Raw genomic sequence first — 18741 nt, forward strand, 5'->3', positions numbered from 1 at the left:
AGATTATAGTGAAAATTCCATGATGACCTGTTTGGAGCAGCGAAACCCTAGAATCCAAAGCTCTGATACCAAATGTTATGAAACCAGCTCAAGAAAAGATAGAAAAGATAAATCCACGCTTTAGAATTCAGCCTCTTAGAGGGGGAAACCTCATTTACATTACATAAATGAACAATTCTTCGATGATTCAAATGACAAAACCTCCTTTCTATATATAGGAGTTTAAGGAGCCACAATATAATCCAGCCGACCTAACAATAATAATATAAAGCCACAAAAATAATAATAGAGGGATTATATGGGGCACAGAAATAACAATATGGGGGTAATAGGGACACAACAATATAAATAAAGGGTATAACTACAATATTAATGGGGTAATCACTAGTATTATAGGGACCCAACAGTGAAAGTCTTCCATAATCTGTTTTGCCTCTTCTTCCACTAAACAATTGAGCAAGACACCACCGGGGTCTTTCCAATAAAGTGCACCATTCATGATACAAAATTTTGCAGCTTTCAATTTCAGTGTCCTACTCTTGTTCTTAGCCATTCCAGGTGGTGATGACATATTTTGGAGTATATAAACAATGTCCGAATACCAAGGAGAAAGAAGGAAAATTTCTGACACCTGAGCGGGCAGATTCTCTTCATCTTTCTCGGACATAGCAGCAATTAGATTAATGTCCAGGACGTGCAGATTTGACTCAGCCATTAGTTTAGAGAGCCTCTATCCTTTAATGAGCTTTGTCGGTTTGATTTCCACGTCATACTCCAACAAGGAAGCAATCCATTTGCCTCTTCTCCCCTCCGGATCTGTTTGCACTAAGACATCCTTAACAGCAGCATTAGGGACATAAGCAAGGATGTGGGAATGCAAAATATAGACCCGAAAATCTTTCAATGCCTTTACCAAAGCAAGGCCCTATTTTTCAATAATATTGTACTTCAATGTCGCATCCCTTATGGTTCTGCTGAAAAATGCGATTGGCTTCTCGAGCTGGTCTCTTTTCTGCATCAAGACCGCTGCCATAGTATGATCCGAGGCAAATGAAAACAAAATAAAATCCTAAGTATAGTCTTGAGCATGTTCTTTTTTGAGCATGTTCGTGATTTCCCTTAAGTGTTCTGCAAGATTGGGCACAAAGCAACATAAGAAATTTATCTTACCATTGAAGGATTGGATTTATTTCTTACTTCGTGGAAAATCAATCTTTTGAATGGCCTCCACCCCAGCTGGATCGATGTGGATGACCTCTTTTGAGATAATATGCCCGAGAACCTTGCCTTCATCCATGGCGAACAAACTTTTCTTTGGATTGAGAGAGATGCCATATTTCCTACACCGCTGAAACACAATCTTCAAGTGATAAAGGTGATCTTCATCTGAATTAGAGAAAATTGTCGAATCATCAAGATAAACAACGATAAAGACATCTTTTTCATTAGCAAATGCAATATCCATCACCCGCTGAAAGTTTGCACCAGCATTTTTCAGTCCGAAAGGCATCTTTGCAAAATGAAAAGTTCCCCACGGAGTGGTGAATGTTGTTTTGTCTCGATCATCCTCATGGACCATAATTTGGTTATAACCTGAATAACCATCGAGTAGTGACATATGGGATGCTCCAACTACTCTCTGAAGTATGTGATCCATCTTGGGCAATGGATAGTTGTCTTTCAAAGATACTTTGTTCAGATTTCTAAAATCAATACATAGCCGAATCTCACCTGTTTTCTTGCACACGGGCACCAAGTTTGAAATCCAATCTGAAAATCTTATGGGGACTATGATACCGGCTTTGTACAACTGATTCACTTCCTTCTCAATTGAGGGCAGCAACTTTGGATTTATTCTTCTTAGCTTCTGACGAAAAGGCTTTTGATTAGGCTTGATCGAGATGACATGCTGAATTATGCTTGTATCATATGACTCCAAATCTGAATAATCCTAAGCACATACATCAATAAAAGAGGATAACAAAATGATATACTTTGCTTTTACCTGTGGAGGCAATGCCTTTGATAATTTTACCATCTTAGGATTTTCGGCTGATCCAATGTTCACATCCTCAATTCCTCTCGGTTGGCAACAAGCTTGGTTTTCGGGCCACATCATCATGATCGAACAGCTCCTGTAAAGGTATTAGAACTTTAGGAATGATGTTGTTTTTGAGCTGCAAAACTTCCATCTGATTGACTTCCATATCCACCTCACCATCATCATACTCCACATCAATAGAAGTGTCTTTGAATTTACCTTTATTTTGCAGAAATTCATCGATCTCGTCATCATCTTGAAACACTTGCCAATACCTTTGATTTTTGGGGATAGCTGGGTGATGCTTCACGTGAATCTCAAACTTGTTGTTTGAATTCACTGGAATTTTCAAATTACTTACTGTTGTTGCAAGCGAATCGGCAAGGACATTCTGAGCACGGGGGACACATGTCAAAGTGCAATCTGAAAATACTTTCAAGATATCCAACACCACATTGAAATAGGCCCGCATTCAAGGATGCTTAGCTTGATATTCCCCTTTCACTTGCTTGATAACTAACTCGGAGTTGCCATACACTAAAATCTTTTTGGCATGCAACTTCCTAAGAATTTTCAAACCAACAATTAAAACTTCATATTCAGCCTCATTATTTGAAGAGTCAAAATCTAGTTTATAATAGCAGACCCTTACATTACTTGGCACTTTGTTTGGGGCGAAAACAAGGTTGCGTATCCAAATGCCAATTCTAGCACCTTCCCTTCCTACCGCGCCATCAAAATCCATGCTCCATAGGCCTGCTTCATCCTCTTAGAAATGCTAAAATTCTATTTGTTTTGTTTCTCTTCTTTGTTGTCCATCATTGTGTTGCTGCTGTCGAAAAGTTGATTGCTCAGCGGTACTATCAAGTCTTTGCCTTTCTTGCTTTAAAACTTCTCTGAAATTTTCAGTGATCTCGGGAATGTCTTCCATTTCAACTGGATATTTACATCATTAAAGCTATCTGAATACAAAAAAAATGATTCTAAATCAGTACGTACATAGTTGATTGGATGATTTACGGCTTCTCCTTGCTAGTGATCATGTACTTCATCTTTTGTTCCCGATATATTTTCCTCATTTGACCGAACACAGGAATGGTAGCATAGGAGAAATCAAGCTGCATTGTCCCTTTAATCTTTGCTCCCCAAGATCTGGAAAGAAGCATGCCAAATCTAGGAGGTATATCTGCTACAACCACATCCATCAAAACATTTTGAGCTGGAATCTGATCCAAACTGATCACCAAATCCTTAATAAGACCAATGCACCTTACTCTTCCAGAAACGAAAGAGTAAAGGTCATGATATTTTCTAGTGATAGCCAATCCAAATTTCTCCATGATGGCCTTAGGCATGGGATTATGAGAGGCTCCAGAATCAAACATAGCATTATGTAACACAAAGTCATGCACCGTGGGACTGATATAAAAAGGAGCTACATGACTATCTTGAGACTGATCTTCCAATGCTAGACCAAAAATCAACTCAGGACTATCATCTTCCACGTTTACCATATCAGATGATGGATCTAGATTCAAAATTTTCGACACCTGACCTTTATAATTGTTTTTCTTCATCAACTCAGTCAAAGGAATGGATATTTTTAACTTAGCGATTTCATTTTCTAAGTTAAAAACTAAAACTTTTTCTACCTGTTTCGCTGAAACATCCTTCTTTTCGATTTTCTCCTCTAACATACTTGGCTGATTGGATCTCTCATTTGCTAATGGTGTTTTTCTGGTGGTAGGATCAGCTGTTTCTTTTCCCTTTTTCTGCACAATGGGAGGATCATTCTTTGACGCTACTGTCTCCTTCCTTTTCTGAATTGGATTCACGGACACATCTCTACTTCGGAGTGAATATTGTCGCTTCTAGGCTGACAAAGCATTCATGTATCCTCTTTGGTATTCATTAGACTCTTCCTCAAGAACTGTGTCATTTGCAAAAATGAAATTTTCATCTCTTTGTTTAGCTGAATTCTCGGAGTACTCCTCATCTTCAGTGATGAAAATTGGCATATCATCGGGCGTAAAGAAATGATTTTCTTCTCCAATCACATTCTCCTCTTCATCTGATTCCGGACCATGTACAAAATTCTGATGTAAGGGTGTCTGCACCTGCTGTTGCGTTGCTTGATCTTGGGCTCGCTGCTCTCTTTGTTTGATCCTAAATTGTGGCTGCTGTTGGCCACGAAATTTAGGATTTCTGACTTGCAGTTCAAGCTTTCCAATTTTCAATCTACCAAACATCTGCTCCACCTTCTGAGGCACTTGATCTGAAGTGGAAGGCTCTTCCTTTATCGTGACTTTCTTTTCGGCTCTTGCTCTAGCTCTTTTGGCGAGGAGATTAGCTTCAACGCTGACTGCAATATTTTGCATATCTTCCAAAGTAGCCAGATTCTCGCTCTCTTAATTGATAGGCCATATTAGTATCAAAACCGTCCGGAAACTTAATCAAGGCCAGCCCCATAGGTGGCTTTATATGATCAAGAATTGCATTGTAAACAGAGTTGAATCTAATACAATAATCTTGGACAGACTCACCAACATTCCGCTTGATGTGCTCATATTCGGAGAGGATCTGAAGAGGATTTTTCTTCACTTCCCAGCGATCTAAGAACTGTCTCTGCAGATTGGCCAATGTAGTGATACTTGCAGCTGGCAAAGCTCTGAACCATTTCCTCACTTCACCGCCAAATGTTTATACAAACAGTTTCATTGTCACATTTTCGGCATGAATCTCATGAAGGTCGAAGAAATTTGTCATTCTATCCACATGTTGCTAAGTTGTAACACTGTGAGGAGTGCCATCAAACAAAGGAATTTTTATTTGATAATCGGTGGGCATATCATCCAAATTTTGAGGCAACACAAGGGGTGCAAAACGAGCAGCCATTGGTCTTGGTGGATTCGGTCTTGGGGATGTTAGGGGAGTGGGTGCAGCTGATGTACGGGGTTTATGAGGAGGTGTGTGTGGAGGTGAAGCAATTTTGGATGTTTGAGGAGTAGAATGAGTAGACGGAGGTGATACTACTGTAGAATTTTGATCGGAGATAGTAGGCTACACAGGGATGGTGGGAACAAAAGGAGTTTTGGTGGGAATTCCGAAGCTAGATGCAATTGTGGAGGATCCAAGGGTTGCAGATGCAGTTTCTAGGAAATCAGCGATGTTTGAAGCCATGATTGAAGTTTGGATATGTTTCATAATCATCAATTGACTTATTGGCCCTTTCAGTTTCAAGATATACAACAAACTCTAGATTTAGGACAGTAGAACCAACAGCACTTTCAGATTTTGTTTCAAACAGTGACAGACTAAACTGTTCATCAAACTCAAGCTCGTCAAGATACTCAAAGACCACAGGACATAAATGAGATTTGAAAACGGGAATTACAAAACTCTCTTGACGAAGGATTCGTGGAATAAGATTGGGATTCTCGTACATAGGAGGGGGATCTGGATCTGGATTAGCTCTGGTATATCTTTTGGAAGCTAGTGTGCTATTATTTCCAAGAAATCAAATGGACATTAACAACTTTTTCAGCATATCAAATCCTAAACTTATCATCCAAAAGCTTAGAATTATCAGATGTACTGGGGTGAGTTGCAGGTTAGATATTCTGTTTATAAGACTAGACTGGAGATTGACTAAAGTAGCTTTTATCTACTTGCGCTAATGCAAAGCAAAAGCGTTTCGAAGGCTACCTGGCTAATCTTCAGACTCCGTCTGTAGTTTATAAAACGAGGAATACTAACAAACAAACAATTTCTTCCCCAGTGGAGTCGCCACTATGTTAGGGCCTAGATTTACCTCAGGCTGAGAAAGGTAGGATCCAGGGCCAACATCAAACCATGCTTAACCTGGTAGCTAGCCCTACCAGGTCGGGAGAGGGATCTCTCCGGGTCAATCTCAGCAAATTATGATCACTAAAGGCTTGATATGAATGATTTAACAACTGATCTTAGGCTAGGTATAAGTGCAAAGAGTTTGATTGAGCAAAATGATGTTTTTTTTTGTTCTAATGAAAAAGGCAGATCTTGGGTGCAGGGAATGAGGCTCAGTCTTGCAGAGATCTCAATGGGGCAAGGTAGGCAACTGAATTTGGCACTTTGAATTGAATGAGATGGAGTGATTTAGACAGAGGAGGAGTTGAAGAGGGAAAGAGAAACCATGGATCCTCTCCAAACAACTGAAAACATCAAGAAACTAAAGCAAACCTCAAGTAGAGCACTGCTTTTTGAATGAGTTCTACTTTCACTCTTGTTTGATTTAGCTGAGAAGAAATAAGAAAGAAAATGACATACATAACACATCAGTAAATTCACAAATACATAAGAAAGCACTGCACCAAAACAACATGCCACAGGGATCCCAAAGAGTGTTGCAAACCCTGGTCTCAATTCCTTAGCCAAAATGTTGATATGAGTGTACAATGAAGCTCCTTACTTTCTCAAGAGTCCAACCATGCTAATGACTGAAAAAACAAATAATATAGAAAAACCATAGCCCATCCTAGCCTCTAGGGGTCGAGCTCACATGTTTAGGAGCTGTTCCAACTAATTCTAAACTAAGAACTAGAAATCAGGCAGTGGAAGAGGATGCCTCTAGAAACAAGGGAACTGATTCATTCAGTTTCAAACAACTTTTTAACTGATGAATCTACCTACAAAAGTGAAAATTTTCCATATTTACATCATGATCCATCAATGTACATGAATTTACATCAAAAATTTGACAATAAGAAGATGAAAAAGTCAAACTGGCAAAAGTTAGGCGAAAAACAGAGCATTCCTGGTCAAACTGGGCCAAATTTCCTCTATGCGCCGCCCCTGATTCTCTATGCATAGTGCCTGTTTGGACCCACGTTTGGAGGCCTTCCCGGTGTCCAAATTCGCTCTAAGTGTGCTCGTTGGAAAGGTATGCCTGTCTAATTTCCAACCCAAGTGGAATTTTTCAATTTGACCTCCATTTTCCCTATCAAAAATCAAATCTCCCAAGACTACTTCCTGTGTGTCAAAATAGGGGCAGTCAGGTCATTTTATTAGTGTTTTTGACCTTTTTGAGGGCTCAAAACCTGTCCAAATTTCTTGACCATTGGTAGGCAAGCATATTTCTCCATGAAAAATCCAAAAATGCTGAGTTTTTTTTATTTAGAGGCTCCTATCAAAAGCGAGCACCACGTAGCGCGGCGCATAGGGCAGAAAATCCTGTGTTTTTGTGCCAAAAATTTCAAAAATGCAAAAAATGCCTCAAATTTTTTGAAATTTGGGCTGAGTCTTCTCCATCAAGCATTTTGTTGGGCCAAGGAAGCCTCAGCCAATATCTGAAGGCAATCATGCTCCTTTCACCTCTTTGATGCCCTCTTCAATTTTGCCTTTAAGCTCCTTATTCTCGCCTTGCAAACTTTGTTCCTCGCCATATAATGATATGCCATATGTCTCAACAATGCCTCCTCCTTATTGGCCTTCTCCAACAACCTCTCTAAGTGGATATTGACTATTTCAAGCCAAGACTCCCGATCGGCATTGATCTCTTGCTCAAGTGAAGTAAATTCAACCCTCCTCCTTTGGGCAGCTTGGCGATTCTCCCGAATGTTTTGCAACTCCATAATCGCTTGCTGATCTTCAAGATGCTTAATCCTTTGCTCCAGGTACTTTATAATCAACTTAGCCCTCTCCAAGTTGAGGTACAAGGCATTGATGTCCGCCTGCTGCTCTTGGATGATTTCTTTGAGATTTGTGCTTTGTGGGCCCACATCTATATCATCGCCCTCAATGAGAATAAAGTCCCGCTCAACTGAAGGCCCCTCATCCTGTAATGGCCTCTTGCCTTTGTCCTAAACCTGTGGTGCTGATGATGGAAGCGAGACCCCTTCCACCCTGGGTGGAGATAATACTCGCTTTGCTGCTGCGAACAACCGTCTAGTTCCCTTCTGATAAGTGATGAACACCGACATACTAGCGGTCTGTGTCTCATGACCCTCATGCTAATAAGAAGGTCCACCTATCTCATGTAAAGCCTCTGAAGGTCCCTGAGGAGCTATGAAAAACTCACGAGAAATGAAGTCCTCCCAAGTGATGCCCTGCAAGCCAAGCTGATGGATGACCACAATTTTAATGAGAGCAAAATGACATATATTGTTGAACTGCTGCTGAGGAGTCTTGTGCTGCACTATAGTGGTCATCTTTTCAATATTTCAGCACATGAAGTAAGGGATGTTCATCATCCTCACCCTGGTAAAATGCATCAGTAGCCGGATATGATAGGCATATAAACAGGAAAACCGTCCGTCACAACTGAAATACTTCATGATCAGTTTCATTAAAGGAGCATATGAATCTTTGAGGTACCAAAAAGGAAAAACTCTCTTGAGCTGTCTCAAATAGTCGGGCTTGATGTATGGTTCATAATGTTGCCGGTCAATTTGTTGCCTCTTATTCCATTGCTCTCCAATGTTAGGAATACCGGTTGCTAGTGAAATAGATTCTGGTGTTAATGTGAAAGTGACACCAGCTAGAGTGGCTTGACCATCATGTAAATGCAGCACAAACAAACGAGCCAACTCATGATGAAACTGAATGCTAGCAACCTTCTCACAAAATTCATAGCAGGACTGGTGTTGAAAACAAGTGATGGCAAGAGGGCAGGCCTATAATTCAGCAAGAGTGGTTGGTTCTTCTCGAATATGCTTGCCACCTCTATGAGGCCTCCTGGGCGCATGTACCTCTGTAGGTGAGTCACTGTGTGTCTCCTCTTCATAATCATATGAGGGATTATTTGCCATCTCTGCTAGTGGGTGAGCTGTCTTGGAGCTATCCTTGATGAGAAGCAGGTGATTTGTGATGTTTTTTATTTCTGCCACCAAGGGAAAAGTGATATTGGGGACTGTAGACAGAGGGGAAAATGAGGGATTTTAGGGACTGTTGGGATAGGGTTTAGTTAGGGAAATAGGGAATTAGGGAATGATTTGGGAGTTTTGGGTGTAGTGCTAGGGTTTGAAAATTATATTTGGGATTTTGGGAAATGGGAATTGGGGTAGGAATAGATGATGTTTAGGAATGTGTGAATTTAGGGAATAGGGAAATGAGGGAAAATGGAGTGAGGGAGTGGAAAGGTGAACTTGGTGGCAAAATAATCAATACAAACCCTAGGCAGCAATTTCCTTTGAGAGATTTCGAGAGATAGGGTTTGATTTCTTTTAAACAATCACCATAAGACAACCACCATGTCACACGGAATCAGTCAAGGGTGCGGACACAACTGACCTTCCTAGAAGTCTAAGACATTCTAATGACAAACAAAACAAACTGGAGCTATGCTTCTCTAAACATACATTATGATATGAGAAATCAAGTGTTTCGTTCTTACCTTTGTCCAAACACTGTTGTAGAAGTCCAAGCTTTGTTGATCTGGATGAGCTCCTCCTTTTCTCCAAAACCTGCAATCACCAACAGTCAAACAATTAAATAGCACCTGATTATAACATAAAACAAAGCATATTCAACACATAGACCAAGGAGTACATGAAATAACCCATAAACAACAAGTTATTGAGAAGAATGGACCAATTTGCATTAAAGGTAATCAAAAGGAACCATTACAACCTGAGCCTTGGTGTTGTGCAAGCTCCTTCCAGGGTCCACAAGAGTCTTCCTCTACTTTGACAAAGCTCACCCACTTCCAAATAGAACAAGTAAAGATGGCAATCTCTCCTCACAAGCTTCTAAATGGGAGTCCTAATTCCTGCAGCATTTACCCTTAGAAATCTATAGCTTTCAACCTCCCCTCCTTCTGGCCCAATGCCTGTATTTATAGTGCTCAAGAGGAAGTTAATCAGGTCCACCATCAATGGGATAGTCCCCTCTTTGGATGGGATCACTCCCTTATTGATGGGATAAGTTCCTCTTTGGTAGGAGTGCATGAACCATCTGGAGGCGCTCAATACACATCAAACAACCTTCTAGAATGCTCTAGAAATGACCACAAGTGAGTTTTTGAAGATAAAACTTGCGCATTTTAACCTTTTCAGAGGGACGCACCTGCCCCTTTAGATACAGAGCGTCCTTGGACGCAGACCTTATGAACAATAGGTGCGTACCCGCAGGCAAGGCTTGAGAGAACCTGCGTACCCAGAGATAAACATATTTATAAAGACTTTCTCTCTTTCTTGGAGTTTGACATGAATAGCAGAGGCATAAGACTTGCTCAAGAGGGTAGTATGACTGTTGATAGAGCCATACCAACTGTAAATAGCCATGGTGACATTTTTTAGTGTAACAGATTGCCCCCTAAAGTGCGAAGCCTGGAATAGATTAGGGTTTTGTATTATCTAGGAAGGGTGAAGTGATTTATCATTTCGAGGATTATCTCGTGGAGAACCTGGTCAGAACCTGCAATTTTCAACACAAAATACATGTATAAGATTATATCATCACTGAGGTAGGCATTCCCATACTCAGATTAAAATTTTAACTAACAGACTAACTACTCTGATACAGAAATGATTTTGCAGTACATCATAATCATAGACTTTTGTAGACACAGTATGGGCGCAGCCATCTGTTTATGGTTAGTCTACTTAGATAATGAATACAAAATTCCTCGCAGCCTGGATGGTAAAGATTTGATCCAGGGTCTTCATTCCTACTTCTCGAATTGGTACGATTCTAGCCATGCGAATAAATGAGCCGATGTCGAACATGGTAGAAACCACTTGATTACCAGTTGATGATGTGAACTGTTAACAAGCGTGAGAGAGACCACCAGTAATGTCAATGGTTCTCAAAGTACCCAGTACAATCCATGAGATGTGAATGAATGAGTTGATGTCGAACATTTCACGGAATCCTTTGATCGAAAGTCAATGATGTAAACTGACGTCAAAGGCGAGAAACCTGCCATTGATGCATGCAGACTTCAAGGTACTGACGATTTCTAAGTCATCTCTCTAGATAATGTGCTGATGTCGATAGAAAGTGACCCGTTGCAGGCAAGCCCACAACACGAAATCATTGTTCAAGTTGAAGAAATGTTGCTGTAAGGACTGACTCAGGGATGGTCAAATGGATGATAAGTATTTTGCAGATGAAAGTTTTGTTTGCAGACCTCTTGGATACATAACGACACGACAGATGGTTTGGTGCTAAATAACTCAAAGTTAATCCCTGGAATCTGGTTGAAGACTTTCAAAAGTGGTTTGATCAACTGTGAGGTAAAGGATTTCCCAACCCAGGTGAATGAAAAGTGTCGTGTCCAAGAGTGGTAATAAAGTTTCTTCTGAGACAAAAGGTAACAAATAGGCTCATTCTTCTCTCTTTTCCCCCACCATTTCTGGCAAGTACCTCTTTATTTTTAACAAGCTTGAGGAGGATAACATATGCTTGATTATAAGCTCATCCTTCGGATGAGTCCAACCCAGTTTTTATTCGAACCCTAGGAAGGAGTGGTTCGTTCCTGTTTGTAATTGAACAGGTCCTTTACTGTGAAATGTTTAACGAGCCCAGTATAGGAGAAACTCGGCGTTTTTCAATTTTAGAGAGTCTGAAAAACTTAAGAAAACTCCAAGTTGAACTTTTTCGTAAATTTGTGTCCCTCAAGTCCGAAAAAGTATAAAATAATACCTGGGGGAACCGCTTGATCTTGCGACCAAGGAGTACTTTCATAATTAGTGTCACTGACCTAAAAAGTAAAAAGCGATCAAGGACACGTCGTTTTATTTCCGTATCGAGTTTGAAACGACAAAAACACGGCAATCTTTTCCTGATTTTACGGTCAGAAAAGAGCTATAAGGGGACCGTCTTTTAATTCCGTTTTAACGAGTGTAAAAGAAACGCTCGGCAATCTTTTCATGTTTTAGGAGTCAGAAAAGGGCTTAAAAGATGACTCTGATATTTTGTTTGTGAAAAAATGACAATTTTCCCTCTAAGTCCCTTTGTCCTGCACAAAAGCGACACATTACTCATACCTGTTTAAGATAGGCAAAAATTCATCGAAAAACATCTTTCCATGGTGAAAAATGAACAAATTCATCCAAAAAACCTATAAAAAGACTTTTTACCATGTCATTTTTACCGTTTGACTGCTGAGGTTGAAAAAGGAGCTTTTGACAAGAAACTTCCCGTGGTCGCTGCGGAAAATCCGACCGTTAGAATCGAACGCCGTCTCTTCCAGGTATTTCACAACATCCTCCTTGTCAATTTCATCCGTTTAGAATTTTATTTTAGGTTTCATTTTTTATTTTTGGGGGGTTTTGGGTTTTGGAAACCGCTCTGCGGGGGACGCAGGTTTCCTAAAGGCTGGCCTGCGTCCCGCGACTTTTTCCTACACAGGGAAAAGGTCGGGGGACGCAGGTTACCTTCGGGCCACCTGCGTCCCGGCGCACTATGCGCCAAACGCGGGGTGCGTCCTCCGCAAAACGCGGATTTTGAAACCCCAAGCTCCCAAATTAACCATTGAAATTACCCAAAATTTATTTTAATGCCTGTTTGTTCATGTGTAGGGCACTTATCATGTTCATGTGTAGGGCACTTATCATGCTGGATTGGAGAGAAAGAGAGCATGAGGAGGTTGATGAAGCTGCAATCAATCATCAACCTTCCCTCGATGCCCTAAGAGGATGTGGATTATACAAATAATAGGCCATACCCGTCATGAGAGCTCAGGTAAGATTCTTGGAGTGGCTGGTCGAGAGATGGAATGTTCAAGAGCAATGCTTTTATATCGGCGGGCAACAACTCGAGATAGAGCCTGCTGATATTTACTTTCTCACTGGCTTGCCGAACAGAGGTGAGCAACTCAATCTGGCTGGGAGTAGGCCGGGTGGCCAATCCCTTGATAGTCTCCGAGCAGATTGGTGCCTACCTGATCGAGACCATAAGAAAGGCATAGAGATCAAATATGTCTCTCGGCGTGAACTCATGGTCTTAGCTTTCACTGTGACCAGGATTTGTGGCTCAGCCACTTTACATATTGCTACTGGGTCTCAATTTCGGATGGCAATTGACTGTCTCCAAGGCACCATCTTCAACTGGTGTGATGCGTTGTCGGCTAACTTGAAAGCCCAACTGACCAGGGCAAAGACCGGGAGACTAAAGACCTTTGGATATGGGCCTATAGTCGTGAGCTTTGCCCTAGAGAGGATTCCAATGTTGATCCCTCAGCATCTCACTGTTGATATTTCGGGTCCTCAGGAGCCAAAGCTGGTACGATGGGTTGCGGTGATGGCCCGGCATCCGGACGAGGGTGCGGAAGTTGTTCGATTCACTGACAGTTATTTTCACTGGTTAGAGGACCAGGTGTTTGCGATTCAGGACTTTCCGTATGCCGGAATAGATTTTCGAGGTGATCCGGACATGGTTCTTCCACAGGGAGAACAATGGGATGACAGAGGTACTTTATTTTTCACGAGTTTTCAAATTATGTATTTTTTTTTTTTGTTTTTTATATATATCGTCTCAAAACTGACAGTAAAATTTTCAAAATGCAGATGTTGGTCCACAGCGTCCAGCCAACCTCCGGCCTTTTGAGAGGAGACATCCAGTTGCACCGGTACCGGCCCCACAGGACGCGGCGGCTGCAGAGGTACTAGCTGAGTTGGAGCATGATCTACAGCGTCTGACGGCGGATATACCTGAGACTACTATGGATGATATTCCTATCAGACTTCAGCGCTACGTAGTCGCGGTCCCTGGACCGTTGAGGAGATTTTTGCGCAAGGTAGCCCGTGCAGTGGTGTCGTATAGGGAGCACCACCAGTGATTGGCTAGTCACTTTGTAGACACATGTGACATTTTTGACTTTTTGTATTCTATCATTTTTGCCGATCATAAGGTGTTTTTCAACCTATGATCGAAGACGATGTATATTTTTTGACACACTTCTATCTATATATATATCACTATTACCGACTCATCTTGTTTAACATGTATGATGAAATGTTTTTTAAATTTACTTGCATGATTATCGTAAATGTCTGTCCAACACTCGAGAAGCAATTGCATCTGCTAATGTATTTAAGGACCTTGGAATATGCTGATATTCAATGTAATCAAATTCACGTTCCAAGAGACGCACTCTCAAAAACAACCTTAATAACACAGGATTTCTAATGGCATAAACTCTATTAAGCTGTAATTCAACAAGTTCAGAATCTAACCTCACTATCAAACGTCGAATTCCAAATGAAATAGATTCGGATAATAATTCAACCACTGCACTGTATTCTGCAATGTTATTCGTTGTTTGACCGAGGCTTACCCCATGCATAGAAACTAACTCGTCAGAGGGTGAATAGATAACCCAAGCTGCGGAAGAGATATTCCGTGTACTACGACAAGCACCATCAGCAAATCCAATATATGTTTGGAGGGGCGTCGACATCTACAATATCAAGAGCAAAACCAAGATAAGCCAAAATAACGACAAAAAAACACACTCACTAAGCTAAGCACACTGACTAACTAACAATCATACTAGTTAGAAAGAAAACCTAACCTAACTAAAAATTCTCCATACCTACCATTTAAGCATAATACCTCTTTAGGTAAAGTCCATTTCTGGGTTTACCCAAAGAGTCCCCATCAAAATCTACTAGCTCATAAGCCCCTTTTGCTAGCTTTCGCTTTACAATATAGGGTCCATGCCACATAGGAACGAATTTTCCAGCACCTAGCTTATCGTTAGCTTGATCATATAAGAGCACTAGGTCTCCCTCCGAAAAACTTCGAGGGGTCACATTTCTATCATACTGAGCTTTCATTCGCTTCGCGTGAGTCTCGATTGCCAATGCAGCGTCACGTCGAGTCTCATCTAATTTAGCTAAGTACAATAAACGCTTCTCCTCTTCGGAAGTAGCTGGAAGTAATTCGACAGCCATTTGAAGTGATGGGATTTCACATTCAATGGGTAATACTGCTTCCAAGCCATAAACTAGCTGGAAAGGAGTGAACCCTGTTGAGGTTTTTACTGAGGTTCGGTATGCCCATAGCGCCGAAAATAACATGTTGTGCCAATTCGACCGATGAATACCAATGGTTCGTCGGATCATGATAACCAGAACTTTGTTGATAGACTCAACCAAACCGTTGGCTTGCGGATAATAAGGAGTAGAGCTGTCATGGCGCAAACCAAGCTGGCTTGTAAGTTCAGTCATCATGGTGTTTCGAAAATGGCTCCCATGGTCAGTAATAATTGCTTGTGGGACACCAAACCTAGTTATTATATGATTGAATATGAAAACTGCAGCTGTTTTGCCGCTTGCGTCGAATGTAGGCATCGCCTCGGCCCATTTAGTAAAATAATCAACCGCGAGGATGATATACGCATGCCCCCCGGCCGAGTGAGGGTTACAAGTAATAAAGTCGATACCCCATTTGGCGAATGGACCAACGGCAATTATAGGGTGGAGAGGAGCAGGTGGTGCGCGCATCTTTCGATCAAACACTTGGCAGTTGTGGCACTTTCGGACTGCAATGATACAATCTTTAAACATAGATGGCCAGAAGTAACCAGCGCGCAACACCTTCTGAGCTGTGGCATACCCAGACATATGACCGCCACATGCTCCAGAGTGACAATCATTCAAAACTCTCTCAGCCTCTTCGTGAGTTAGACAACGTCGAAAAACTAAGTCTGCCCCCCGGCGATAAAGTGTATCTCCAATAATTTTGTATTGCTGGGATTGAAACCTAATTTTTCGACGTTCCGCTTTTGAAGCTTCAGGCCGAAAGGTTTGGGTTTGGAGATAGATGATTATATCCCCGAACCACGGATCTAAAGTACTGATAAGAAACAAAGATTCGTCCGCAATGGACTCTTCTGCCACAGTCTCTGTGTCAGTACGCGGGAAATCACACATCAATTCCGCAAAAACTAAGGATTTCTTAGACTTGGACTTCTCGAACTCCAAGTCGAACTCTTGCAGGATAACAATCCATTTAGAGTACTTGCCCCCTAGCAATTGTTTTGTCAAAATGTAAATCATAGGGTTGCAATCCGAAATAACTATAGTTTTACGGAGAAGAATGTAGTGACGAAAACGCTGAACAGCTTGAACGGCTGCCAGGGCCAATTTCTCCACATGCGAATATTTTAGCTCAGTGGGATTTAAGGTCCGACTGAGATAATATATCACATGTTCTGCTCCGAATTCATCTTCTTGAACTAACACCATTCCAATGGTGGAATGTGAAGCTGCGAGGTATAAGAAGTAGTCCTGGTTGTAGTTGGGAGGATGCAACAACGGTGCATGGGTCAACGCGTGTTTAAGTGCATCAAAAGATTGTTGGGCAATCTCGTCCCAAAAGAATTGAACGTTCTGTTTCAACAACCGTGTAAAACCTTTAGTGACCTCGGCGTAGTTTGGGATGAATCAACGTAAAAAGTTTGCTTTCCCTTGCAAACTTTGGAGTTGGCGCAAACTCGAAGGAGGAGGCAATTTGATGATCGCCTCGACTTTCGAGGGATCGACGCGAATGCCGGCTTTTGAAACAACAAATCCCAGCAATCGACCTGTTTCTATACAGAAAACACACTTGTGGGGATTCAACCGAATTCGATAATGCCTACACCTCATAAAGATTGCTCGTAGGTGGTCAAGGTGATCAGCTCGATCGTAAAGAATGAGCAGGCAAATCATCGAGATACGGTTGCACAATGTGCTTGATGTCGTGAAATGCGTAAGACATCGCCCGTTGAAAAGTGGCCCCGGCATTCTTAAGCCCAAAAGGTAATTTGCAATAAGCAAATGTCCCCCATGGACAAATGAATGTCGTTTTTGGTTGGTCGGCAGGTAGAATATTGATTTGATTATAGCCCGAAAAACCATCCATGAAGGAAAACATTTCACTTCCGGCACAATCATCAATAATTTGATCGATATAAGGCGTAGGATAGTTGTCTTTTGGACAAGCTCGATTGATATCCCTATAATCGATACAGATTCTTATTGTTCCTTGTTTCTTATTGACCGAAACAATATTCGATACCCAATCCGTTAACGGGATCGGATAAATGAAACCTGCTTTCAACAGCTTTTCGACTTCTGCTTTAATCGCAGCCGCTTTTCGAGGGTGAATCTGACGCAACCGTTGCCGGATGGGTTTAGCATCCGGGTAGGTTTTGATTTCATGAACAACAATGGCAGGATCGATTCCCGGCATTTCCTCGTAAGACCAGGCAAACACATCGCGGAATTCTTGGAATAGGGCCTTGTAAGTTTGGATTTCTTCTTCTGTACATGCGGCACCTATATGAATGTTCTCCTCAATTCCAGGCTTCACTGAAATATCAATGGGAATAGTACGAGAAATATTCCCTAAATTCAACTCTGAATCAAAATGTTTCGTTGGATCCTGAGCGTCTTTGACATATTCAGCGGTAAAAATAGATGAAAAATCATTTTCAAATGCATCATCCTTAGGTAAAAATGAAGATCTGTGATGGAGATCTTCCCATGGTAGATCGTCTACACTTAGGATTTCGCGAAGTTGTTCGTCAGATGACACGACTTCGGGAAACGCTATCCGTTCTAAGGTTGAGGTGAAAAGTGATTCTTCACTGACCACATTCATTTGGTCGACCTCGGTTGAATGAAAGTCGGTAAAAGACATAAGAGCTTCATAAGCAATTTCATATGGACTCAAGGGCATAGCATTACCGAATGAGTCTATCTCAGAGTCAGATGGGACATACCAAGGATCATCATAAACAATGTTTTCTGATGTAATCATATGAATTGTTGCAAACGAAGGTTCTACGCTGAGTGGAGGGAGAGGAAAAGTTCCCAGTAAACCGGAATCCTTAACTAAACCTACACCAACGTCCCTATAAGGGATTGTCGTTTTACCGACATGCTGGATACTCTCTGAAGAGGCTGGGTCGGATGAAAAGTATGTCAGCTGATCAATAGTCACGATCTTACCGTTATGTGGAAACTTAATTACTCTGAAGACCGATGAAACGACCGCTGTCATAGCATATGACCAACTTCGACCCAAAAGAAGGTTGTAGTCTAGAGGGGCATCAACCACTTCCACATCCAGACTAACGGTTTTACCTTCTCCCCTATAGGCAATTCCTGTAGAATACCAAATGGACGGAATCCACGACCATCAAAGGCCTTAAGGATGGTGGGGGATTGGTTCAACGAAGGAGAACCAAGGGATCTCCAACATTGAATTGACATAATACACGTAGAAGCTCCCTCATCAATCACAGTTCGATGAATAGGCCTGTTTTTGACTATCACTGGAATTTGGAAAGCCATTTGATGGGGGAGTCGTGGTGTACTATTTTCTAGATCGAAGATCATTAGATTCGGATCCTGAACATCAACAGCTCCTATAGCCGACAAAAGCAATTTTCGTTGTGCTGGGCATGATTGCAGCACTTCTAACGCCGACATTGCTGAGGGTGAAACAGCTAAGTCCTCAACAATGTTGTAATTCTGGGCCGCTCTCGCATGTGGATTGAAAGCAGACCTTCGAAGTACACCCTTGGCGGGCGGTTTAAATACTAAGTCTGGGTTAGGTTTCTCGATCTGTAGTGGATCGGAACCAGGAGCTGAGGTTGATGGGTTAGAGTGAGAAGATTCTGCTTCCTTACCATCAACAGGATTCTTACTACCATAATCTTGCGATCGAGTCGCAATCCTCACATGAGACATCATCAAAATGGGTTCTTCACTGGCATTCGAGGAAGA

The 18741-nt window shown here is 41.5% G+C and overlaps 1 pseudogene; it reads right to left on the bottom strand.

Moving 5' to 3' along the window:
- Positions 1-4419, bottom strand: part of LOC149198615 (putative methyltransferase PMT2 pseudogene) — a 98716-nt pseudogene extending 94297 nt beyond the window's left edge.
- Between the last annotated feature and the right edge of the window lie 14322 nt (positions 4420-18741).

This window comes from Pinus tabuliformis, chromosome 2_1, assembly GCF_031772625.1.
Source record: "Pinus tabuliformis cultivar Carrire ecotype Pingquan chromosome 2_1, CPIR1, whole genome shotgun sequence".
Classification (NCBI taxonomy): Eukaryota; Viridiplantae; Streptophyta; class Pinopsida; order Pinales; family Pinaceae; genus Pinus; species Pinus tabuliformis.